The sequence below is a fragment of the Podarcis vaucheri genome (genome assembly GCF_965113315.1).
Source record: "Podarcis vaucheri genome assembly, chromosome: 2".
Lineage (NCBI taxonomy): Eukaryota > Metazoa > Chordata > Lepidosauria > Squamata > Lacertidae > Podarcis > Podarcis vaucheri.
The window spans coordinates 91,616,410-91,642,765 of record NC_138760.1 but is presented as its reverse complement, the minus strand read 5'-3'; the positions used below and the strand labels follow the sequence as shown (position 1 = coordinate 91,642,765).

At 44.1% G+C, this 26,356-nt stretch overlaps 1 long non-coding RNA gene across 2 annotated transcripts; it reads left to right on the top strand.

Moving 5' to 3' along the window:
* The first annotated feature begins 844 nt into the window (after positions 1 to 844).
* Positions 845 to 21,119, top strand: LOC309525527. 2 transcript variants are annotated; one of them, XR_014216382.1, is made up of 3 exons: positions 845 to 1,091; positions 3,898 to 4,004; positions 20,667 to 21,119. It is a non-coding gene; the product is annotated as an uncharacterized lncRNA (long non-coding RNA). The 2 variants fall into 2 exon arrangements; XR_014216383.1 differs by lacking the exon at positions 20,667 to 21,119 and adding an exon at positions 9,310 to 9,558.
* The last annotated feature ends 5,237 nt before the right edge of the window (positions 21,120 to 26,356 follow it).

Here is a 26,356-nt window from a genome sequence, read left to right as displayed (position 1 = left end):
GATGTGCATGGATGCATGAATGAAACACTGCAAAACAAGCCAACTTGATCATGCATATTATGGATCTAAGATATTCTTGTGCACAATGGCAGAGCATCTGATTTCTGCCAGCTGAGACCCTACCTGCCCACGGACTGTCTCGCCAGAGTGGTGCATGCTCTGGTTATCTCCCTCTTGGACTACTGCAATGCTCTCTACATGGGGCTACCCCTGCCAGTCAGTGTAGACAATGCTAAGCATTAACAAAAAGAATCACTTTTGTTGTTGTATTGACTGGAAGTCCTCACTTAGTCCCTAGAACACAGGAGGTTGTATTAGACTGAGCCAGACCACTGATTGATCTGCCTCAATATGGTCCCTGCACTGACTGGCAGCAGCCCTATGGCATTTCAGACAGGAATCTCTCCCAGCTCTACTGGGAGTTGCCAGGGATTGAACCTGGAACCTTTTGCATGCAAAGCAGAGCTCTGCCACTGAACCTCAGTCCTTCACCTACCAGCCTCAAATTCAATGCAGCTCAAAAGATCCAGCCAATAATTAAATGCTGAAGTTCTGATCTTAAGTCTGTTCCTTCTCTTTAAGGAATTCATTTACTTTATTTTTGTTTTTATTTAACATGATTTGTATACTGCTTAATTGTTAACATCTTTAAGCAGTTTGCATAAAACAACCTGCTTGCATCTTGGATGTGACCACATCTACTTAATTATTTTAGATGTATGCTCCAAACTATCTCAGGATGGGGAAACAGAGATTTAACATAGACAATGCATCTATGCTATAAAATGTGCTAAGCTTAAAGTGATCATTTTTATATACCCATAAACATCCAACAAATATCAGAACTAACAGAAAGGGCGTACATATTTCCTGTAGATATTATAACATTAGGGATTCTGCTCCATATTTTAAACAGAGTAGTTCCAGTCCAGGATTTACACAAAACTTGGGAACGCAGGAGCCTAGGTGTGTGGGTGGGGAGCAGCTGCAGTTTTCGCTTGGGCTTTTCCGTGTTAGAGTTTGTTCTCAATTAAACAATTTGATCACCATCCTGCATGTAAAGATTACATCTTACACCTCCAAGAAGCATGGTGAGTTGACGTTCGTCATTAAGCCGCACTTGGTTGATCTTAAAGATCATGTGTCAGAGGGATCCTGTTTGTACTTTTAGGCTGACATTTTAATAATCCTCTGTCTTGCGGATGTTTCTTTCCCTTGCCTTCAACACCTGGGGGAAAACCTGTTTGTTCGCTTTGCTCTCTCACTAATGTACAAACGGTTTGCTCATTTAACAACCAAGTGTACCAATTTCCTTCTATCAAATGTTGGAAGATATCAGTCTGTTTCCAATTTGGGTTATTGAATGCTGAATTCTTGCCACCCGGTGCTGAGTTTTTGCATCCTTTCCTCTGAGCTCAGTTATAAAACTTACCCCATGCAGCATTTTATATTTGCTCCTGCTAATTTCCCGTGCTACAGAATGGATGCCCATCTTGACAAGATTAGTATAAATCAGCATTAGTTATTTTGAAATCCACACAGTTGATGCACGCAAAACCAAATTTGTCCCAGAATGAGAACTAACTATATTCTATTTTCACACATTAACACTGAAATCTTATGCATACTTACCAGGGAGTAAGCCCCACTGGACAAAGTGGTACTTACATCCAAGTAAAGAGGCATAGGAGGGGGGGAATCAAATATGCTCCCCAAGAGATGAGTAACCTCTGGCTCTGGCATCTGTGAACAAGCTATTAAAATGACTGAAGTCAGCCAAGCAGATGTCCATGTAAGAGTGAATTTAAGTTAATTCCTTAAGGTAAGGATCTGCTGCCCAGGGTGATGCTAGTCCCTAAGTTTTAGAAGAATTTCCTGTATTATGGATAATCTTGCACAGGGATATTTAAGACGTCAGAATGGAAAAAAGTGAAGCATAACCTATATTTATCTGAATTTGGATTCATGCATATAAATCAGGATACACAAATTCTACACAAATCTGTGTCCTCTTTTTAATTAAATTTTAACTTGTTATTTACTTTGTATACGGCTTAATTAGACAGAGTTGTTCCGCCTGGCCCTTTGGCTTGGAGCCAATTTGATTCCCTCCCCCTCTTTCTTTTTATTTTTCCTTTCTCCTCCTGTGATGAAGCTGCATTTTAATATTTCAATGTTTCAATATTTTAATGTTGTATTTTAATCTTGTTTTTAAGTTGTATCCATTCAACTTGTTTTTATTATTGCTTGTTAGCTGCCCTGAGCCTGGCCTTGGCTGGGGAGGGCAGGGTATTATTATTATTATTATTATTATTATTATTATTATTATTATTATTTGCTTCTCAGGATGCTGTTGAAGTGAAAGCCCTACTACCAGCAAAAGCCATTTTGGACCGGGACCTTCAGCCATCTTCCGATCCCCAGTTTGGATACTTTCCTTTTATGCTTCTGGGTAACACTGTCATCTCTGACCCAACAGTGTTGGCAGGTTTTTGAATCACAGCATGAACCTGCAAAAATCTGTTTTAGCAGACATGGAAGGATTCATTCACACTCATGAACAGAAATGCCCCTCCCTTGCATCCTTCAACACTCTGCAAGAATGGGAGGAGGCACCTTTCATATCTGTAGCTGGAGTCAGCCTGGCAACAAGGAAGCGCTCAACTTTCATGTGAGAAACAAAATATAAATAAACAAAGGCACCAGAAATAGCAACACAAAAGCGAATCCACCCACCAATGCAGACATTTCCTTACAGGTTTGGAATAATGTCCACAAACGGCAGCTCAGGATAGACTAGAGAGAGATGGGTTGAATTTATCAGGCAGGGCAAGGAGAAACTGCTGGCCCATGCAGAGAGGAGGAGGGAGGGGAGGCGAACCAGATGGGACCTAATAGGTCTTTTCCATCTCTGATTTCTATGATGTACAGCACATAAAGCTAGAAGCAGCAACGGTTGAAATCGATGCTGAGCCAGAACTGAGCAGAGGGTTTTTAATCAATCTCAAAGGCCATTTATTGTGAAGATTCAACAAAGCGACAGAGATTATCGCTACGACACAAGGAGCCAGGACACGGAAAGCAAGAAAAGAGCACAGAGAGGTTCTCTTGGGAAGGTCTGAGTGTGCTGCCTTGGCCCCTTTCTCAGACTTAATTGCAACACCGATGGAGTGGAAATAAAGATTTTGGGGAGGGCATAATTTCTTCCCAATTCCTGATTGCTAAAGATTTCAGAAAGGGAAGCATTTCTTTCTGTCACAGGAATGGGAAAGTTACAACACAACAGCTTGGTAACCTACACACACATCCACACACCACTTACAAGGTCCTGATTTGTGATTGGAGATCAAAGTAAATTATAGCAATATCATAACTTTATGCCAGACTTCTCCAGCCTGGTGTCATCCATATGTTGCTGGGCTCCAACTCCCATCATCCCTGATCACTGGCCATGTTGATTGGGGTTAGGAATGGATGAATTTGTCATTTATCCAAGTTCAGTCCTCTACATTTCTATATTGCTTTGCAGTATTGCTAATCTTTTTAGTGTACATTTCTCCTAATACACACATTTTTTTGTATGCAATTTTGCCTAATATACTCATTTTAGAAGCAATTTCCCATAATAGAATGTATTTCCCCATGTTATTTTCACCAAAATATGCATTTATACTCCTTTGCCCACGTTGGGAAACTGCATCGCAAAATTCACAGCAGTGTGAACATTAATGAATGGCTGCTTTTCGGTTTACGTCTTTTTATGGAAAGTGCAGGTTATGTAGCTTCACATGTGGCACCCCCCCAGGTGAGTGGGGGGTCATGGGAGTTGTAGTCCATCAACATTTGGACAATAAATTTGACCACAAGTGTATGAATAAAGGTTTCATTTAAATCTAGGAGAATTCTCACCCTATTTTCTCAGTGGTAATTGGCTGGACTGAACCTTTTGTTGTGTAACGCTATGGAGAATGAAGAGGCAAAGCTTCTCATGACATGATTACTAGGTACGTCGCAGTTGAGCTTCGGTGGTTTTAGAAGTGTCATAATTACATTGATATGGTATTTCTGAAGAAAATATCGGCAAATGAAAGAGGAAAGGTAAGAGTTTCCAGAGTTGTTAGCAGGTAAGAGACTCTAATGCTGCTCCTAACTGTGCTTCTTCCACACTTGGGAACTCTCAAATCTTCTGTTTCTTTGATATTTCTTTGCTCAAAGTTGAAAGACATTGCTTTCATCCATAAAATACTAAGATATGAAATGCATATTGACACTAGAGCTGTCAAAACAACCTTCCTGCCCCCTCTACATTTGTTCTCCTTCTCTCATAATGCTAGAATATAGGGTCACCAAATAAAATTGAGTGGCAGCAGGTTCAGGACACACGATGCATAATCAGTTTATGGAATCCACTTCCCCAAGATCTGATAGTGATAGCTAGCAAGCTAGATAGTTTCACAAAAGGGCGAAACACATTCTTGAAGCACATCTTTATCAAATGGTCTTAGCCTTAGTAGCTAAATGAAACTCGGATGGGCAGATCTGCCTATTTTTTACAGTACTTTTGCAAGTTTTTTCACATTCTGTTCGGCTCCATTTTCACATTAATCTGTAAATATTTTTTAAAACCATCTTGAAATATTTAAATAGCACTTAAATGCTGTGTATTTGTCTCTTGCTTCAATTGTCTCCTTTGTGCCATATTCGAGAGATACAGTTTCAGTTTCTTTCTGTTTTCAGACTGTTGGAATGTGGTTCTTTGAGAAGTTTGTTACTTTGTTGAAATGGGTACAGGAATGTACTGATTCATCACTGATATGTTGTATGTCTATGATTCGACTTGTGCTCTTCAGGTTGGCTCAATGTGTTGTGTTATCTGCTCTTGCTTCCCTCTTGCTTATTGTGTCACCATTGTGCTCTGAATTGTGTGATCTGTGGGAGTTAAATATATGTAGCTGGTTCTGCTATATGGCTGGAACATAAGCATACACAATGGTTGCGTATCTTGGGTGAAGAGGATTCAGATGTGGGTGAAAAGGATTCAGATGATTAAAAAAAAAGATCTTAAACGGTTGTTGTGTATAGCCTACATTCTTATAAAAATAGCAGGGTCCTCGGGCACCATAAAAACATTTTTCAAAAAGAATAACCACCACAGTGTTGACAAGTTGGATACAAGGAGCCATGACCAGAAATAAACTTGGCAAAGGGGAGCAATCCCATGCTCTCCTTGCAAGCCCCACCACTGACAGTCCCTTCCATGACCCCAAAGCTTCTCCAGAACAGCATGGGATAGGGCACAGAGGCTGCAATAAATGCTCCAAAACAGGCAATGGCCCTCCATGCATGGAGGTCTCTACTCTTGGAAGGTACTTCTACCTGAATTTTGCCACTACCAACACAAAGCAGAATAAGGTGGCAGTTGCAGGAAGTGGGGGCACTGAGGAGCAATGGTGAGGTGTTGGAGAAAATATCTATGCATTATGTGACTTGCCCTAAATCTGTCAGGGATTCTTTAGCTGTGATTCCTGAACTGCATAGGGTTAGACGAGACAATCCTACTTCTATGATTCTGTGATTCTATACTGTTGAGTCTTGCCCCATTTTTGATGTCCACTACTTGTTTATAATTCATTCAAATGAACATTCTATTACCCCCTACCCCCAGGGAAGAAAACCATCATGGATCTACCACACCAATGTCTGTGTCATTTTGTGATGAGGTTTCTGGGACCGGTTCTCATTTCCACAGCTAGAAAACCAGGGAAGCTGCAACAGAAAAGACAGAGAGAGCACTCCCAGTTCTGACATCACTTGACAGAACATGTCTACTTGACTGTCTGCTTGACTCACTGACAGCTATCTCTCTCCTTGGAAGGGTGCTGGGGCATTGAGTGGGTGGACTGCACAAAACTGAAAATGGCTGACCCTTTCCTTCTGAGATTGAAATCATCTCACATTTCCTCACACTAATAAGATACCCTAACCTGCTGCCTGCCAGCAGAAATCCTCATTAAGCCACCTTGAGGAAGAACATCTACTGAAAGTTTCTTCATCTCTTCACACTTTCTGAAAGACATCCAATTAAGTATACCTATGCTGTCATGTGCCAATGATTCACCTTAACTCTCAGCACAAGGTACCCACTTCTCCAAATGTGAACCCTGATTCCCACTTGATCAATCAACTCCTCAACGGGAAACCAGTGGTAGCGTCACTTGACTCGAAATCTTCACTGACAGCTCTCAGAAACATATGACAGGTTTCTCTCAGCTTTCTAGAAAAAGAATTCAAATGTTAGAAACACTGTAGAGCTATAGTATATTGTCCTAGAGTTTATAGGAAGCTGTAGTAGCCTCCTGTGAAGATAGACTCTTCGGGGGGGGGGGACAACAATCCTTTAAAATCAGGAAGTAATTAAATTAGGGACATCTGGCATGCACCTGGGAGGCCTTTCTGCCAACTATGGGGGGGGGATAAGTTTCTCTCCTGATTTTGATTTAAAGGGAGACAAATTGCAGTCCTGTAACTTTTAGATCCTGTATCTTTCAGAGTTGCATAGAATTGAGAAATACATTAGGCATGGATTTCCCATCACAGTGCAGGGGTGAAAGAGCCACACCTATTTTAATGTTCCTTTAAGGTAATTATTAAAGGTAGAATACCCCCTTCCCATATCCTAGCAATCTTACATCAGCATGGGAAAATAACAGAATTCATTGGGACCTCTGCCTGTATGCTTACAATATGTGCAGGAACAAGAGGAAGTGGGGAAACTATTTAAGGGCTACTATGTTTTCTTTAAATGTGAATCAGGAAAAGGTAAAGATGACATGAAGGCCCTGTCTCCACACAATATGGACCTCCCAGCCCTAACCTGGATGGTCATAAAACCTCAGAGCACCTTACAGAAAGTGTGGCACAGTCTAAGACTAGGACCTGGGAGACCAGGCTTCAAATCCCCACTTGGCCCTGAGGCTCACTGGGTGACTTTGGACCAGTCATTGCTTCTCAGCCTAACCTACCTCACAGGGTTATTGTGGGGATTAAATGAGGAGGTGGAGGACCATGTAGGCCATCTTGAGCCCCTTTAGAGAGAGAGAAAAGTGGTATATAAATGCAGTAAATAAATAGAATTTTGAATAAATAAAATTATCAGTAAAAACATATAAAAACAAATATTTAAAATAATCAACAATAATTAAAATCGGCAATAAGCCAAAACCTGATGAAAGCATTTGGCAGCTTCTATATGTCTGAATAGGCTTGCCTAAAAAAGATGTTTTGAGTCAGCACCAAAAAGAGTTAGGTGCCTGCCTGCCTGCCTGCCATCAATAGGCCGGGAATATAGAAGTGCCCCATCTTTGCTTATGTGATTAAAAGCCTCCTCAAGGACATTATTTTTCTGCTAGGCTTTCAACCTGCTGAGCATAGATGTTTTACCAATCCCTTGATTTGAGTCTCTTTTATCTTCTGTGACATGTTTCTTCTCTGCATTTTAAAGCTGGGTTATTAGGTGAGCAGAGTATGCCTAAGAGTCACTGTGGTGAAGGAAGAGCTGGTGGTAGAGCCACGGCCACCTCCATTGCCCCACCAGTTTGCTGCAGCCAGGGTGGGAGGTGAGTGGGCAGCTATTCCTTCTTCCCTCCTGCCTCTGCACCATCCCAAGGCTGGCATATATCTCTGTGCCATTCCAGAGGATGTGTCATGGAAACATGGAGGCCTACCCATAACACTCCTTCAACACACTCAGTTTTTCCTTTCACCTGTTGCAGATATTAATATTGTGCAGTCTGGAGCAACTGAAAGCATAAGAACTGACTCCTTTTGGAAATAAAGCATTTTCCAGGCCCATAAAGATATTATTCAAATTTTACTAGCAAACTTTCTTCATAACAGAATGAAAACATCAAATGTACATAAAAATACCTGTACAATGACTTGTGCTGTCCAGCACAGGCTCAGCATCTTAGAAAGTTTGAAAGGTCTCTGTCTCTCTATCCATAGCCTGCATTCCTGCCTTCATTGGCCTTAGGCTGTTTACTCTCCCTTCAGGAAAGTTTCACTTGATTGAGTTTGGGAGACAAAGACTAAAGGCAAGTCCCTTTCAAAATGGAGATTTGCAACTCAATACCTTCATCACATGATCTAAAGTTACAACACTCACATGTTAACTACCAGAGAACAACAATCAGTTACTTAATCATCAACTTAGAAAGAGCTCAGTGTGCTCTACTTGGCTTTAGTACAGCTTCATGGGAAAGCAGCATGTTAAACTTTCTGCAATAAACCTTTAGCCATTTTTCATTTCAGTGTCAATTAAACAGTCATACTTAACATTCCAATCACTGGAAAATGGATGGAACATGCACTGATGGAACATGCACAGCAGCCAAGCTCTCTGTCCACGTGCTGAGGATATGAGTTGCATATGAGTTGCCCTGCTAGTAGTCCTCCCTCCCCACCAGTGGAGCAGCACCTCCATGGCTTCCTGAGGACCTTCATAAAAACAGCCTCAAGGTAGTGATAGGGTTGCTTCTGGGCTTGTTCCTTAGATGCTGTAAGGCATGGGTAGGCAAACTAAAGCCCAGGGGCTGGATCCGGTCCAATCGTCTTCTAAATCCGGCCCATGGACGGTCCGGGAATCACGTGTTTTTACATGAGTAGAATGTGTCGTTTTATTTAAAATGCATCTCTGGGTTATTTGTGGAGCATAGGAATTTGTTCATTTCCCCCCCCTTCAAAATATAGTCGAGCCTCCCACAAGGTCTGAGGGGCAGTGGACCGGCCCCCTCCTGAAAAAGTTTGCTGACCCCTGCTGCAAGGCTCCCTCAACATTTATTTATTTGTTTCTTTATTTGATGAAATAAACCCTTTCAATAAATAAAATCAACAAACCAGAAGATTTTATTGTGGTTCTTTTGGGCACCAGCCTGTTGCTCAGTGCCTTCCTGGGACAGTGCATCAAAGCACCACTCCACACACGGCGCTTGTAGCAAAGCCAAAGGTTAGCTGTCAATAGATAAATTGTGAAGGCAATGGAAATTGGTCTTGCCAGGCAGAACGGTGGGCAGAGTAATGCTATTTTCCCTTTCTATTCCCTGTTCCGTTCCAACGTGTGCGTGTTTGCATTTTTCATCACCACTTTCATTTCAAAAACTTTCATGCCTCGGCAATGAAGAATGAATAGTAGAAATAAGCTGCTTGAGAAGTTGAAAAGGGGAGTCGGGTGGGGGAGAATCCAAACAACAGAAATAGTCCCTAATCTTTCTTTAATGTATCTCTTCTTCTTGCTTCCTTTTTCCCCTCTAGAATGGAAGAGAAAGAGGAATAGAGGGCAACGGAAGAACCTTGCTGAATAGCCCAACTATAAAAACACAACCACAGTTACTAAAAGCCCAATCTATTTTCAAATGATTTGCTCTAATGGAATGTTGCTGTACATCTTTTGATGAGACAGGAGTCTATTTAAAAAGACAGGCGCTTTCAAATGTGCTTTTAAACCCCGTCTGTCAATTAGAACAACATCAAGGGTTCAGTGGCTGGGAAAAAAGATGACAGTAATGAAGCGCTGGGAGGGCAACAAGAGAGAAAAGACATGAATCCAGTGGCCAGAGAGAGGGAGAGAGGGAGAGGGAGAGAGGAGAGAAGGGGAAACAAAACTGAATTTCAGAAAGGAAGGCAGGGAGGAAAATAAAGCGGAAAGGTTTTGCATCACAGGTAAAACAAAGCTTCTCGAGTATTTGTTCCCCCTCAAAGAGATATAGCTGGGCAGAGAACAAAAATATTTTATAGTAATTACAAAAGTCTGCTGCCGCCAGCTAAAGTGTGTAGTCCTCTACCCAGAGGCAGAACTTCATTTCAGACCAGTCTTCCTAGAGCTAACATAGGAGGGTGTCGCAGAGCACCTGGAAAGTAGCTTTCCTTCACCACTGGGTCATCACAAAGCACCCTCTATGCATCTGCTGTCGGGAAATGACTCAGAACTCTTGAACCCCGCTGCCTCTTACTTTGGAAATTAAGAAATAGGGCCAATATGAAAGGGGAGAAATCTCAGCATCTTAATGGATACCGACAATTCCCCTTCCAATGGCTTTACTGGAATTGCCAGTGTTTAAATTCAATGAAGGGTGGAAAAATAATGTTAAGAAAAGCTCATTCAACTTTAAAAACAACAACAAAGGTCCCATTTATATGTGTCTTGTCTGCTAACATTTTAGGTATTTGAGAGAGAGAGTAGGTGCAGGCCATGTTGGGGGGGGGATGATAGAAACTACTAGGGAACCTCCAACATTGTGGGAGTGAACTTCTACTGATGCAATGGGACTTCCCTCTCCCCTTCTCCTCTCTTAAGTATCACAGCTTTGCTCTGGAGAGTCCCCTCAATCCTCTGGAGCAGATTTAGGGTTACACAGGGGAAGGGGGAAGGGGGAGGTCTCACTGCATTAGCAGAAATCCCTTCTGCTGACAGATGGAAACTGTGTGCAAGCCATCAATAACAAGAGAATGCATCCCCTCCCCGAGCATGTTACTTCTTTGGTGAAAAACTAGCAATCTGCTCTGTAAGACACAGCTACTGTATAATGAATTTGTGATGGTGGCATGGACAACTTATTTAGATACATGGCATGCATACATACAAAACTGTCTTCTGGGTGAGATTGGCATCTCCTGGCCACTGAGTTCAACAGGGAGGCACACACGAAAGTCAAGATGGCAACATGTTATGTTATTTTCACTAATATGTGCATTTATTTATTTTTATATTCCGACCTAATATACTGTCAGGATGTTGTCAGCGGCTCCCAGGAAAGTACAAACATAAGGGAAGGTTTCTTACCATCCCTTTTTATTCAGTAATTACAGAGAGAGGCTATAGAACCCAGCCTCTTGGATAACGGCATTGTCCCAAGTGAATTTCGACCCCCTGACTCTCCCACTTGCTCATTCATCACTTCTACGGGTGCTGTTATATGCCCTCTGTCTTCTAGCTCTTTGCTCTCCTACTTTCAAGGCTCACCGGGTTCGGGGGGGCATCTGGAAGGCTTTCCAATGACACCGTGTCCATCAGCTATCACCTCGCTTCCTCCTCCTCCTCTCCTATTATTTCCCAACTTTGCCCTTCATCTGCCTCTGAGCTGTGACCTCCCCAAACCACTGTTGTAAGTCTATGCTGTCTTCCTCTTCCTCCTCCCTGGAAGGGTCAGGGTGGGGAGGCGATCTCTACCATTCCTCCTCTGTCTAGTCCCTGAAATATACACATTTTTGTACATATTTTTGGGTTGTAGAACTGCATCGCAAAATTCAGAGAAGTGCAAATAATTCCTGCATTTCACGTTAGTATTGTTTCAGGAAGCATAGGTTAGGTAGGATTGCAGTAAAATGTGAACCATTTCTCTCATTTCAATAATAATAATAATAATAATAATAATAATAATAATAATAATAATAATAGATAATAATAGATAATAATGGAAATGTCTGCCAGTCTTCATCAGGAAGCTGTTCCAACCCTGCCCTAACAATTTAAGTTTGTTGTTATCGGTTATTTTTAGATGCCATTTGTATTTGTTTGTTTGTTTGTTTGTTTCACAACGTTTATATGCCACTCGATTGCAATAAAATCTCAAATGGTTTACAAAAATAAAAAATAAAAATTATCTGTAAGAAATCAGTAAAAAAAATCACCCCTTTTCACACTGTATCATCTCTTTCCTAAGTGGTTGAAGCTAATTCAAGGCCTCTGCAATGGATTGAAGCCTGCACTTTTGCGTGTTGAGTCCCACAGTGCCACCCCCAAAAATTCACACTTCACACTTCAATTTTTTGTTTAAGGTTTTTGGCATAATTTTTTGGCCACAACTTTATTCAAATACAAAAAATGTGAGTGGTTGCTTAGGCATTGGTTTGACTATCTGTCCTTGCCCCCACAGGACAGAGCTGGCACTTCCGGACACCACCGGAAGCCAGCATGGGAAACAAGTATTGGGTGAGAAATGAGGCTGTTCCGGTGGGGCTTGCACGGCCCAAACCCGGCTTCACGGACAGGACGAAAGAATGGCAAGCCCCTGGATTCCTTTAACGGAATTCCCTTTCCGCATCATTTGGAGGGATAGGCCCTTACCTCTCCAAGAACCAATTTAACCAATGCCTAACCGCCAACCTTACAAGTTGTGACGATTTGCTACGTAGTAGGCAAAAACCAAGTGGCACAGCCAATCAGCCAAATGGCAAAATTCCTACCAGGCCCCCGCTCAAAGGCGGACGACCCCATGACAGGCATAGCAAGGTCAATAAACCAGAAGCCACCCTATAAAAGGGAGGGGGCAGGTGATCCGGTGCAAAACGGCCAAGAGGACGTCCCATCGTCTGGCACCTATATTTATATCCTCTGACCCCTCCTCCGAATTGGCAACACTCAAAAATCCCCAGCAACCCAATTAACCCTTTAAGAGTTTGGGTTCCACCAAATTTTGCCTAGTCATGAAACAGTGGCCTGTTCCCCAACCGCAACACGTGCTGTCTCCTAGTGAGAACACGCTTTGCGTGTTGAGTCCCACAGTGCCACCCCAAAAAATTCACACTTCACACTTCAATTTTTTGTTTAAGGTTTTTGGCATAATTTTTGGCCACAGCTTTATTCAAATACAAAAAATGTGAGTGGTTGCTTAGGCATTGGTTTGACTATCTGTCCTTGCCCCCACAGGACAGAGCTGGCACTTCCGGACACCACCGGAAGCCAGCGTGGGAAACAAGTATTGGGTGAGAAATGAGGCTGGGAATCAATCCAACACTTCTCACTCTCATGTTCCGGTGGGGCTTGCACGGCCCAAGCCCGGCTCCACGGACAGGACGAAAGAATGGCAAGCCCCTGGATTCCTTTAACGGAATTCCCTTTCCGCATCATTTGGAGGGATAGGCCCTTACCCCTCCAAGAACCAATTTAATCAATGCCTAACCGCCATGGAGCACACAGCTCACCGCCAAACCACTCACAGACCCAGCCAAGACCTCAGCTTGGACACCACCGCACCTATCCATGCCTCATTACCAGAAGCAGAAAGGTGCACGCCATCAACTCGAAAAAGGATGGCTCCTGAGAGGAAATCTCAGGATGAAAAATCACATCACCGCCCATCTCCAGGATCCTTAGCGACACTGCGGAGTTAATACGTCGTCTGGCTCTCTCCGTGGCAGCTGGGCAATGACTGTCCCTCCAAGCACGCCGTTGTAGCCACCTCGACCAAAATATTTTAGCTGACGGCACCATTGCCCGCAGCTATTCCACGTCCGCCAAAATTGCAGCACGCAGGGAAAAACAGTCCGAAAAAACCAGGTCGTTCTCACCCAACTGCACCACAATGGCCGATGGGGGTCCTTCCAACAACAACTGCCTCCGAATCATAGGCAGAAGCTCCGACCATCGCATTCCCCTTCTGGACAGCCAAGACAACTGAATATGCCGAGGGAGGCCGAGACCTGGACCCATTCCCGACTGCCGTGCTGCGACACAAGCCCAGTGGATGATGCTGTGTCCCACCATCCAAATGCGGACAGCCGCGGAACCTGAGATGAATAGACAAAACAATGTAAAAAAACTGTGCTAACGAACCTAACGCTTAAACACATCCGATTTCCAGCGGCCCAAATCCTTTATTCTGGCTGCTGACAATCCCCAGTGTGCTGCCGTCGTGGCAGCCCCAATCCTGAACGAGTGGGGAGCAAAGTCAGTTGCTACGCCGCCACCCGCCAGAATCGCCTTTCGCATCACCTTCGCAAATTGTTGCCTAGAAAGGGGCGACCCATCCTCATGCCTAAACAACGGCCCATCTCCATGGGTGCGCAAAGCAAGGTACCTCCTGACATCTTTTACAGGGCAAGGGCCCGATTCACCCGTGGCCGGGAGACGAATGAGGGCACCCTTGCCCTTCTGATCTGTCTTAGAACGTCTAATTGTAATTCAAAGTTCAACAGGAGACAACTGCACATCCTGTATCAAAAGACCCCGAGGACATTCAGCAGCAGCGGAGGCCGCGGCCCGAACAAAGAGGGGAGGGGGAGGGGAGAGAGGCCCGGCCGCGCTCCGCAGCAGCGGAGGCCGCGATGAGAACAAGGAGGTGGGGGGAGGCGCCCGGCCGCGCTCCGCAGCAGTGGAGGCCGCGGCCCGAACGAAGAGGTGGGAGGGGAGAAGGGAGGGGAGAAGGGCCCAGCTGCGCTCCGCAGCAGCGGAGGCCGCGGCAAAACGTAAGGGGTGGGGGGGAGGCGGGAGGGGAAAAGGGGCCCGGCCGCGCTCGGCAGCAGCGGCGCGGCCCGAACGCAAGGGAGGGGAGAAGGGCCCGGCCGCGCTCAGCAGCAGCGAAGGCCGCGGCCCAAAAGCAAGAGGTGGGGGGAGGTGGGAGGGGAAGGAGCCCGGCCGCACTCCGAGACTACGGAGGCCGCGGCCCCCACTGAAGGGGAAAAGCGGGAGAAAAGAGAGAGCCCGTCCGCGCTCCGCAAATGCGGAGCGGCCTAACGCAAACGGGGGTGGGGGGAAGGCAAAAGGGGGGTAGGAGCATCCGGCCGCGTTCCGCGGCTGCGGAGGCTGCAGCCCCCCCACCAAGAATTCGGGGCCTAGCAGCTGAAAAGGCAAAGCCTCCCCCCGACTAGAGGGGGGGGATTGCCCCGCACAGCCTTGCCTTCCTCCGAGAGGGGTTTTAGTAGGCAGGGAGGGGTGAAGAGCAAGAGGGAGCAAGAATTAAAGGTGAGAAACAGGGAAAGAATCAGGAGAGAGCGAATAACCACGAAAATGAAGAAGGAACCAGAAAAAAGGGGGGAATAGACGAGGCACAATACAACCGACTCGAGCGTAGCTGCTCCTTGATCCGGTGCAAAACGGCCAAGAGGACGTCCCATCGTCTGGCACCTATATTTATATCCTCTGACCCCTCCTCCAAATTGGCAACACTCAAAAATCCCCAGCAACCCAATTAACCCTTTAAGAGTTTGGGTTCCACCAAATTTTGCCTAGTCATGAAACAGTGGCCTGTTCCCCAACCGCAACACGTGCTCTCTTCTAGTGAGAACATGCTTTCTTGATTAACTAACAACCTAGGTGAGGTAAGATGGGCCCAGATTATTGTTAGATTTACCCTTTTTTGGGGGTGGGGCTCAGACACAGAAGCAGAATCTCTCTGCCCTTGAGTCGGAGCCCCTCCCTGTGGAAAAGGGTGCCTCGCTGGCTGCAGAGACGTCCATCTTGCAACAACAGGCACCCACAATCCTGAGGGCAGGTTGGCACCGCTGCCCTCCAGTGTTCTTAGAAACCAACCATGTTCACACACACAATCAGAAATGTGTGTTGGCAGGGGAGATTTATCATTTACAAAACTATGGACCTGTATCCAACAGGAAATAAAGCATTGTTTCAAACAACCATGTGTGGGTAGAAGGACATTTCATGTACAATTAAACGTTCTGTTCCTCTCCTCTCCCTGCATGGCCAATAACCTCCCCCAAAATCTTTTTTGGGGTTCTCCTAACCCTCCAGAGCAGATTGCGGGGGTTGCAGAGGAAAAGGAGAGAAGTTTTGTCACATGAGCAGAAGTTGTTCCTTTCATGTGATAACTTCACCCGAGTCAACCCAAAGTGTCTTTTAAAAAATAAAATCCAAAAGCTGGGAATACAAATGGAATTACAAAAACTGGATAAGAGATTCATGAGTTCTAGATTCCCATCCCTGTACTAAGTAATAACAACAGGACACCCACAAATTACTCTAAGCTTTCCTTTGCTGGGCTCTGATTTAATCTCTCCTTTTAATTAGTTCCCAGAGCTGCACATTATTTATAGGTTGTGTTTCCATGTGCCTTGAAAAGGCTGAAGCTCTAACCTATCTTGCTTAGACAAACTAATCCCCCATTCCTTCCCACTCTGTTGTATTCGCACCACAGACACACAAGAACTGCCTTATCACATGCTGAGTTGTTTATAAAAAGCAGAACATGATTCCTCCAGACTTAATTACAGTCATTTGCCCAGGTTTTGGCATGTCATGATCTCAGTCAGCCCCGCGAAGCCTTCTCTGGTGTCTGAGTGCTATAAATATTTGCTTTGCAGGTGGCTCTTCAACACATCTAATAGAGATTTCCTTGTATTGTTGATCACTGGGTGAAGCTGCTTCCAGACACTTTGTTCTTCCAGTAGTAGAAGCAGTAAAACTGTTAAACTGGGAAGGAAAGGGCATTTAACAGAAGAGAAGCCAGCCAGCACAGGGGAAGGGTGGTGTAACTGTGGCTAATGAAAACTGTATGTGTGAAGGGGGACTAAATGTGGGGCAAAAGAAGCAGCAATTCTGACAGAGACCAGGCCACATGGGAGCCACTTCCTCAAGATGCTCTTTGGTTGTTATAGAGGAGTGAGCTTAGAGGGATATGTGATCTCACTTTGTTGCATTCCTCACCCAATCTAGGATTACACTTCATGCACCTGATGAAGTGAAGTGTGGTTCATGAAAGCTTATATAATAATAAATATATTAACAGAGTAATTCCAAGCCCTGACTTACCATTGCAGAGTTTGGATGAGACTGAGGTGTCCCTCCACCCAGCTCTGCCCAGTGGCCACTGGCAAGGGGAGGGGCTGTCTCTGCCCCTTCATGCCCCTGCTCAAAACTGTGGGTAGAAGCTACAACTGATGGTAGCCCTGCTGGTGGTTGCTAGCATAATCCCCCAAATGCGCCATTTTGGAGTGACAAAGGGGCAGAGCTGCGCTAGTGAAGGAATGTCTGGATCCTAAGCCAGCCCTGCTGCTGGCAGGCTGAGATGAAGGGCCCAGACCACTGAGCGGGCATAAGAGGAATAAAATATATTTTTCTTTCCCCACTCACTTCCACCCTAGCTGGCCTAAGTTTGACTGCTCTGTTAAGCCCCACTGCTGCCATGATGAGCTAAGAATTTCATCCTTAGTCTCTGAGGCTCAGTTGTGTTTGCTACCCCAGACCAATACAGCTATGCTTCTGGAAAGTTCCATATGTATCTGTGAATGATCAGCACAGCACTGAGTCGCATAATTAGGTTTCTTCACATACACGGAACAATTGATGATAACACAGTTGCTACTATCTAAGTCAGGGGTTAGGAACCTTTTTCAGCCATGGGCCAGTCCACCGTATCTCAGACCATGTGGTGGGCTGAACTATATCTTTTTTTGGGTGGGGGGGATGATCAAATTCCTATGCCCCACAAATAACCCAGAGATGCATCTTAAATAAAAGCATACATTCTACTTATGTAAAAACATGCTGATTCCCGGACCGTCTGTGGGACGGATTTAGAATGTGATTGAGCCACATCAAGGCCCCAGGCCTTAGGTTGCCTACCCCTGATCTAAGTCAACACCACGAATGATGTGTGGGACATAGGAGCATGGCGAGGAGGGAGGCATGACCCAGAATTCCCTGGAGCTGACATGCCTTCCAAGATACTGTTATACAGAGCTTTTTTTCAGCCGGAACTCACCAGAACTTTGTTCTGGCACCTCTCAGATAGGTGCCATTGCCATTATAAGAGAAGAAGAGAGGCAGTCATGGTGAGTCCTATGTGCAGGTTCCATGTATGTGTAAATAAAGTCATATATCCTAATGGCACCACAGTCTCCCTTGACCTTCATTTCAAGAAAACCAAACCCTGGGTCACTGGGGGCTCTTGGACATTGGGATGTGCACAAAAATATTTTCAGTTATTTGGAATTTCACAAACCTTGTTTCCTAAAGGTGCCTATGATTACAATTCATTTTGGAATGGGGCGTGTCACGTGAATTGGCCAACAGCTCCACAGAGATTCCATTGCAAAGTGACTGCAAGGGTCATTTTGTGTGGTAGGGGAGAAAGAGCTGGACGATGAATGGCTCATAGCAGAATGGATTTCATAGTCTTTTTTCCTCTTCCCTGGGGGACCAAAACATACACATGCCATTTGCTCTGATCAAGGTGCTGGGCCCGAAACCAGGGGATGTAGTTCACACCACACCTTTGTTGCCTGCCGTCTGTGAATGCAACAGAGAGCTTCTTTAATCTCTTTGTGCCCCAGAGTCTCTTCTGTAAAATCAGGGTAATAGACTTCCCTACTGTTTTGTGCAGATATACATTTCTTCATGTTTGTGAGTCACTCAGATATCCCAGTAATGAGGCCCATAGAAGTGCTCTAGACAGAGCAGATGCGTTTATGGAACTGCGGCACAAATCCCCAGTCATCATTACCCAGAAAAAACCCTGCTGTTCCTTTTCTATTTATGTTTCTTTTCTCTCTCTTCCCACCCACCATCACAGCCCCCCCCCCAGTCCACAAACTTACCTCTCTGTGATTCAAACCATAGTCTTTAAAATGTGCATTATATTGACATTTATATAGTACATTTCTTACACTTACTCTCAAAGCTTTTTACAAAGCTATGAATTACATACCTGTCACCCACTGAATTCATTCATGCAAAAGAGAGGCAGTCATTACATGCTTGGCAATAAAACTCATAATGCCACCCACCATTGAGCTTTTATATGTGCACACCAAAGATATAAAGTTACCTCCGTGCCCTTGACACCATGAATACATCAGAGGAGGATAAGCACATAGGGAGTTAATGATGGACGGGAGGGACAGGGTCTCTAGCCACTCTGAGATGTGAATAGGAAGCATATATTTATTCATAAGCGGCTATGGGTACAGGTTTAAAACTGTCTGATTAATGGCCAGGTGCCTTTTCCTAAATTGGTGAAGGCTACTGAGCATGATACACTACTTTGCTTTTATATCTCTCCCTTCAATCAACATTTCCAAAGCACTTTGCATGCACTAATTAATCCCCATGTTTATGTACGTGAAGATATCATTCGCTTGCATTGAGACTAGCTCAAAGCTAAACACTGAAATAGGGAAGGCAGGTGGAAGAGGACTGCATGATCAAGAAGTGGAACCAATCCCAGGCTCTGGCCAGAGTGAATGGGGTGCAACCTCAGAGTAGGTCCAAGAGAGAACTCTCTCTCTCTCTCTCTCTCTCCAGCCCATCCCACAGGCAGAAATTAAGGACCATTCCCCAGCACCATATCATTGTTTATGGTTACTTCACCTACTCACCCTCAGTTAAAAATGGCCTTACTGCAGAGTCACTGGTTAGCAGTTCTGTCAAGTTCTGTTCTCAAGTTATTGTTCTGTTGCAACTTTAGGTGTTGGTAGAGCAGGCATATTGGACAGGCTCTATAGCCAAACAGGGAGAAACCCGTAATGGCCCAGAGGCACCGACTTGCACACAAGATTGTGAGGGCCCAGCATGTGGCCAGGGGCAGAAGAAGGGGTGTGTGGTAGGTGCGGTCCACCCCGGATGTCACCACCGAGGGGTGTGTGTGACAAAATGCTGGGTGGCACTCACCGCAGGGCCTGCAGTGCGCCCAAGCCACGTGTCTCTCCTAGGAGAGGCGCAGTGGATGGAGCACTTGCAGGCTCTGCGCTGCCCAAACAGCCCACCCGCTGTCTCCCCCTCAGCTGTAGGGTGGCTGAGTGGGAGGAGGGAGGCAGACTCCAGAGGCCCTGCAGTGCGTGCTGCCCCTTGGCACCCAAGCGGCTTCTTCTGCCGCTGCATGTGGTGGCATGTGTGTGTGACATAATGCGTGTATCATGCATCACGTGTGTTTGACACAATGTGCCCAGCACGCAACATGTGAGCAACACTGCATCATCGGGAGAAGGTCGAGTGTGGAGCCCAGCATGGGGCAGCTTCAATGCCCGGCGGTTCCTCCTCTCTCACGCTCATGAGAAGCCAGCCACTGAAGCTGCTCCACACTCAGCTCTGCCCTCACCCTCCTCCACCCCCTCAACATTGAGGGGGCCTGGCCCCCTCCTAACAGATTTTGGGTGGGCTGAAGACAGCTGGGCCCCGGAGATTTAGCCTCCCTGGCACAGCCCCAGCTCTAGATCAAAGAGCTGAAGTTGGTCACCACAGACCCAGTTTCTATGCAGGGTCCACTGGAATGGTCTACGCTGGGGTGGAACCCTAATACCCAGCAACTTCCAGTGCCCAGCCAATAGGCTGAGCATGAAGTTTCAGCCAAAAGACAGGCTGCCCTCTGCAGAATCCATGCTCTGTGGTAGCAGTAACCTTTATTAAGACCATAATCAATAAAGCAGTGGGCATGTTTGACCTAATATCAGTGTCTTGTGGGCTTCTCAGTACCTCTGGTTGGCCACTGTGAGAACAGGATGGGGCTTTAATCTGATCCAGGAGGGCTCATCTTATGTTTTTATCTACTGCAGCTTGTGCAACAGGGCCTTTCCTTCCTCTACAGTTCCCTGCAGCCCTTCCACATGCCCCCAAATTCTACGCTATGCAGTTGCTTGTGTGAATCCATGTTGATACCATAGTGTCCAGATTTGGCTCCTCAAAGAAAAGCCCATCGAAACTGTAGAGCAAAATTTGTTGGGAAATTACAAATAATTGAATGATTAATAATTGACCATTTGCAGGCTTGTTTTGCAAGTTTAGTTTGGGTTAGCTATGGTGTTTGATGAAAACAGAACAGTATCAATAATTCACATATCCATCAAACACAGAAATATTAATATAACCTCTAGGAGGAGTTCCAGTTTTTTTTAAATAAAAAAAAACTTTTGATATTTTCATTTATTTTATTTATTCACAGAGCAAAACCTTCTAGTGAGGACAACAAATAACAGGCAAATAATCATCTCATCACAGGCATATTGGTTTTGCTTTCAAGTGTCCAATAGCTTAAACTGGTGATCAGTGGGTCAAACCATTTCCCTGTGAAACTTCAATGCAAACACTGTATCTTGTGGCCTCAGACCAGTTTATTTGAACGATCACTTTGCTCCATACATACCTACTCAATTGCTTTGATCTATGGAACTTGCACTTTTACAAATGCCACATGTTTGTTCCGCATCTGTGAAGACTTGATCTTTCAGTGTGGCAGCACCTATGCTTTGGAATGTCCTGCCCTCCCTTGGACAGGCACCATTTTTTAAGATGCCTGCTAAAAAAGAAAAGAAAAACTGCTTCATTTCAGCAAGCCTACCCAGACAACAAGTAGCTATGCATTCTTGGTTTGGGGGTTTTTTTGTTAATTGATAATAATAATTATTATTGATAGGGACGTGGGTGGTGCTGTGGATTAAACCACAGAGCCTAGGACTTGCCGATCAGAAGGTCAGCGGTTTGAATCCCCGCATCGGGGTGAGCTCCCGTTGCTCTGTCCCAGCTCCTGCCAACCTAGCAGTTCAAAAGCACGTCAAAGTGCAAGTAGATAAATAGGTACCGCTCCAGCGGGAAGGTAAACAGTGTTTCCATGTGCTGCTCTGGTTTGCCAGAAGCGGCTTAGTCATGCTGGCCACATGACCCGGAAGCTCCCTCGGCCAATAAAATGAGATGAGCACCGCAACCCCAGAGTTGGTCACGACTGGACCTAATGGTCAGGGGTCCCTTTACCTTTTATTGATAATTATTTTATCTTTTGATTATGCAGTTCACACATTTTGCTAAATAAAATTCAAATAAAGAATACCCATCAACAATGCACCAAACGTTCTGTGAGCTTCAAAGCAGATGGGCGTTTTTGTCATTCCCACAAAAGACTGCTGGGTTCTCTTCCGAAAATCATAATCTTGCCGTAACCTTTCTCCAGATGCAGTGCGTTTTAGGGCCAATAATTGAAAGTTATGTTCCAAGTAGTTCTGTGTTTTCCTAAAGGGAACAGAGGTACACTTTAATTCTGTAGACCTATAAAGAGCAACTTCTGTTTTATATGCAACAGCTTTCAAACATGTCAACTAAAAGAGAAGTAACAGATGGGTGATGCCACTATAAGGACCCAAGGAAACAAAAGGTGACTGAAGAATGGGAGCGAGGGAAAGATGAGGTGCCGGAACTGAGTTCCTGCTGGGCGGGGGAAGCCCTGTATGTATAACTTTCAAAGTGGAGAAAGATAATGAGACAATCTCGTCATTATAGTGGCATTTTCTATGGCTATATTCTTTAATCTCTCAGTAATTTCCATGTTTCAAGGGATGGGATTCTCCTTGTTCAGCAGGATAGGGCCCTCATTTTTTAGTACCTTCTCTACGCTAATTAGCTGCAGGCAATCTTGAGGCCATCTCACCAAACGGAATGAGCTATGTGTTTCTGGTGCATTTAACTACCACAGTGGGCACACGTAGAAGGCACTAGACTTTTTACATGCAAAGCATGAGTCCTACTAATCAATTACGCCTTTCACTCAGTACATACTTCTAATCCTTCCTCTTCCACTGCATTTTCATAATATCTGATGCTGAGGTTGCCTTGACACAGGAATAAGTCAGTGGTAGGAGCGATACATTTGTGGGCCAGCAGTCGTCCCCCCCCCAAAAAAAAGCATTGTCGGTTAGAACAATGTGTCCTTCCCTCGCATCTCATTCTCTTTGAACCACACTGAGTATGTGTGTTAGGAATTATTTCTTTCTACTTCACTTCCAAATTAACATTTTCATTTCCATCTGTCAAAATGTGGGGCTCTCTGAGATGCAAGATATTGTCTTGTTAGTGTTCCTGTCATAATCATTATATCTCCTCTAATTCTTACCCTTTACAGGCTGCCAATGGTACTGAATGCTGAAAAGCTGATAATAACTGATCCAAGTCTCAAAACAACAACCACCATTCTAGGGGAAATCTGATTAAATATCAGATACTTTAAAACATACTTTTTAAGCTCCCAGCGGAAGCAACCAGGTTTGGTTCTTATGGTATTTATGTTATTTGCAACACATCAGAAATTGCCTATATATATATATATATATATTAGGGCCCTCAAAGTAAGAAGTGTCTTATTACTGGTTTTCATATCAATAGGATATGTTTCTCAAGAAACCTTCATCTGAAACCTTAATTGGAAACTAAATTGTAGCTTTTTGGTCAGAGGACAGTGGCAGACCTTGGAATCTATCTGTGTGGTACCAAAATTCAGTGCCCCCCACCACCTCTCATGCTCTATTCTAAATCTTCATTGTGGTGTCCCCAAGGCCCTGCTCCCCTAAATCCACCTTTGACTGTAGAGGAAGAGGAAGTTCCATTGTGTGCATGGAAGTCTTGTGCAATCAGAGCTGCAGCCCTGAATATAACCCAGAGTCGGTACTTGCATTCCAGTACAGGTTGAGTTTGTGGTCCAATGAAAGGAGCAAACGTTTTCAAGTATCATCCATTGCATCTACACAGGGGAAGGGTTCTCCTTGTTTTTGAATTTTCAGTTACTGATTTCCCTAGAGAAGAGTTCCACCACTAGCACTTTTAGTAGCTAGAATTGGTGCCGTTGGTCTTGAAAGAAACACCAGGAAGACAATAAAGTGAAGACCTCCAGCTTGGAACTATTCTACACAACATTTCTATCTAGGCATGGAGGAAATGGCTTATCTTCCGAATGTAGAACCTGTTTTCTATGGAAGAAGGTAAGGGGCAATCAAAACTGCAGAAAGCAGGTAAAACCAGCTCTAGTTCATATGATGACAAGTTGCAGGAAATGAAAGGGGTAAAAGTGAAGATTTATGGGAGAAATGGTGAGTGCAATTACTACGTGTGCTGTATTGATTTAAGAGGATTGTACTGCTCCCAGATAGAAATGGCTTTTATGTGTTTGGGCCTATCCCTGACAAAAACACTTTCTTCTTCGTTGACAAGGCCTTGTTGCTATGGAAATGTACGGCTGGATACAGGGGCACAGGCACGTTTTGATAACACAGGCCTAATGGATGTATTTTTGCAACATTCACAGCTCCTTTCTTCTTATTTTCTCCTGAGCAGACGACCATTTCTTCTATTTGTTGCCACTTGATGAAAAAAATGTCTCTCTCTAATCTTTTAATTTAGCTTAGATTTCCTTCTCCTTCCAAGCAATGCAGTCTGGCAATTAAACTACTTATCTAGAGACTCCATGCTGGGGCTGGTTGCCTGTTGCCTGTTTTTCCTGTCTGTGAATCTTCTTACAGATGCCTTCTCATTGTCATCATTCTAAAAGCATCATACGTCTTCTGGCTTCTGTTTCATGAAGGGTATGAAAGACCAGCCATATTTCTGATCTATAAAGATGCCAGCTAAATCATAAACAATATCACGATGCCCTACATGTACAGTTACACAACCTTTGACATGTGCTTTGCTTCTTCATGAAAGATCAGTTCCTCAGAATACTGCAGAAAGCAAGCAGGGAGAGGGGGGACCAGCTGTTTATATAGGATTTAGTGGTCAGCCAACTACCCTCCACAAATGCCCCGCACTTGGGTATTTTGCAGAGTACAGTGGTACCTCGGGTTATATACGTTTCAGGTTACATACGCTTCAGGTTACAGACTCCGCTAACCCAGAAATAGTACCTCGGGTTAAGAATTTTGCTTCAGGATGAGAACAGAAATTGTGCTCCAGCGGTGTGGCAGCAGCAGGAGGCCCCATTAACTAAAGTGGTGCTTTGGGTTAGGAACAGTTTCAGGTTAAGAACGGACCTCCAGAACAAATTAAATACTTAACCCGAGGTACCACTGTACGACACAGATCCACTTTCAAAATACAATAATCAGAAATTTGAAGCTGTGCATATATTTGCAAAGTTATTGTGGTATGAAGATATCCAAGTTGGAAGGCATACATAATACACACATAAGAACATAAGAAGAGCCTGCTGGGTCAGGAAAATGACCCACCTGGTTCCTAGAGAAGTCCACTAGCACAACCTGAGTGTAAGGGCACTCTCCCCTCCTAGGGTTTCCAACAACTAGTATTCAGAACCATATTGTTTCTGATAGTGGAGGCAGAACATAGCCATCATCACCCTAGCTAGCAGGACCAGTGGTCAGGGATGGTGGGAATTGTAGTCTTAAAACATCTGGAGGGCTGAGTTTGAGGAAGCCTGCACTACATGAAGAAATGCTTTCTTTTATCTATCCTGAATCTTCCAACATTCAGCTTCATTGGATGTCCATGAGTTAGAGAGAAACTTCTCTCTATCCACTTTCTCCATGCTATGCATGTTATGCACTTCTGTCATGTCAGCACTTAGTTATGAGGTAAATCAGCCTCATATAACCAGCATGCTTTGCTCTAATTAAGACCATAGGGAAGCTATTTTCCTAGACTTATCTGGGGCACATCCCTCACCTTGGAAGGAAGGAAGTCAAGTTTCTTTGCTTCTTCTTCTTCTTCTCTCTCTCTCTCTCTCTCTCTCTCTCTTTTCTTTTTTTAAAAAATAATATTTATTAAGTTTTCCAGTTTAACAATCCAATAAAGGCCACATTAAAGACATTCTGAATTGTAAAATAATCAAACAGTCCAAATATTAAGCCAAATCATAAATCCTTGTTTGACTTCCCATGCTCTGAGGTCGGAGGATCGCCATAACCTCACATTTGCACTGCTTTCTTAATTAGTCCAGGTGGTTCCCATAAATCAATCCAATGTTAATCCTTTGTTCGTTTTCACAGCCTCTGAGTTCATCCAGCAAGCGAGTTATATCAAAACTCTCTCTTTTCTACCATGTAACCGAGCAGGAAGGATGTCTGGGAGATCACTCCAAGTGTGGCTTTAGCAAATCCCTCTTTGTGTTTCTATACAAATAATTTGGAAACACTTAGTCTACTGTGTGAAATATTTGTGTAATGGAGGTTAGGACTTGATTGCTCTCGGCTCAGACCACATGCATGGCTTACAAGTCATACTCCTCAATCTATAGTACTGAGATGCTGTCTAGTCAGAGGGCTTTTTGATATTATTATTCCTCCTAACTTATAATGAATAAACTTGGCTGCTGGGTTTTATTCTTCTAATTATTTTATAATATTGTCATTGTAATTAAAGGCAGCATTGCAAAAAAGCATATTTTAAAAAAAAATGTTTGTTTGTTCAGGAAATTTCTTTAGCGTTCAATGACTCCAAAAATACCCTGCTAAAAAAATGCAACTACAAATGAATGAAGATGAATTTGGTATTTCAAATTTTTGAGCAAAACCATCATGTTTACTTATTGTCAAGTATAAAATATTGGAAACCTATATCTGATGCTAACTATCCAACTTGGGCAACTTTAGAATATACACATACACCTTTGATTGGTTGGACCAAAGATTAGGATCAAAATATTTGAGAATTTGGGAGACTCTTGAAACAAATCCATTAGAAAGATATGGAATATAATGCCTAATAGAAACAAATTTGAGCCATTTCCCCACACTAAATTAACTTCGTGGAGAAATCCAATTTTTAAAACTGCGGGGAAAGATGGTAATATGGAAAAATTGGGTGGAAACAGGCATATTGACTTTGGATCAACTGATAGATGAGGAAAAGATGGTA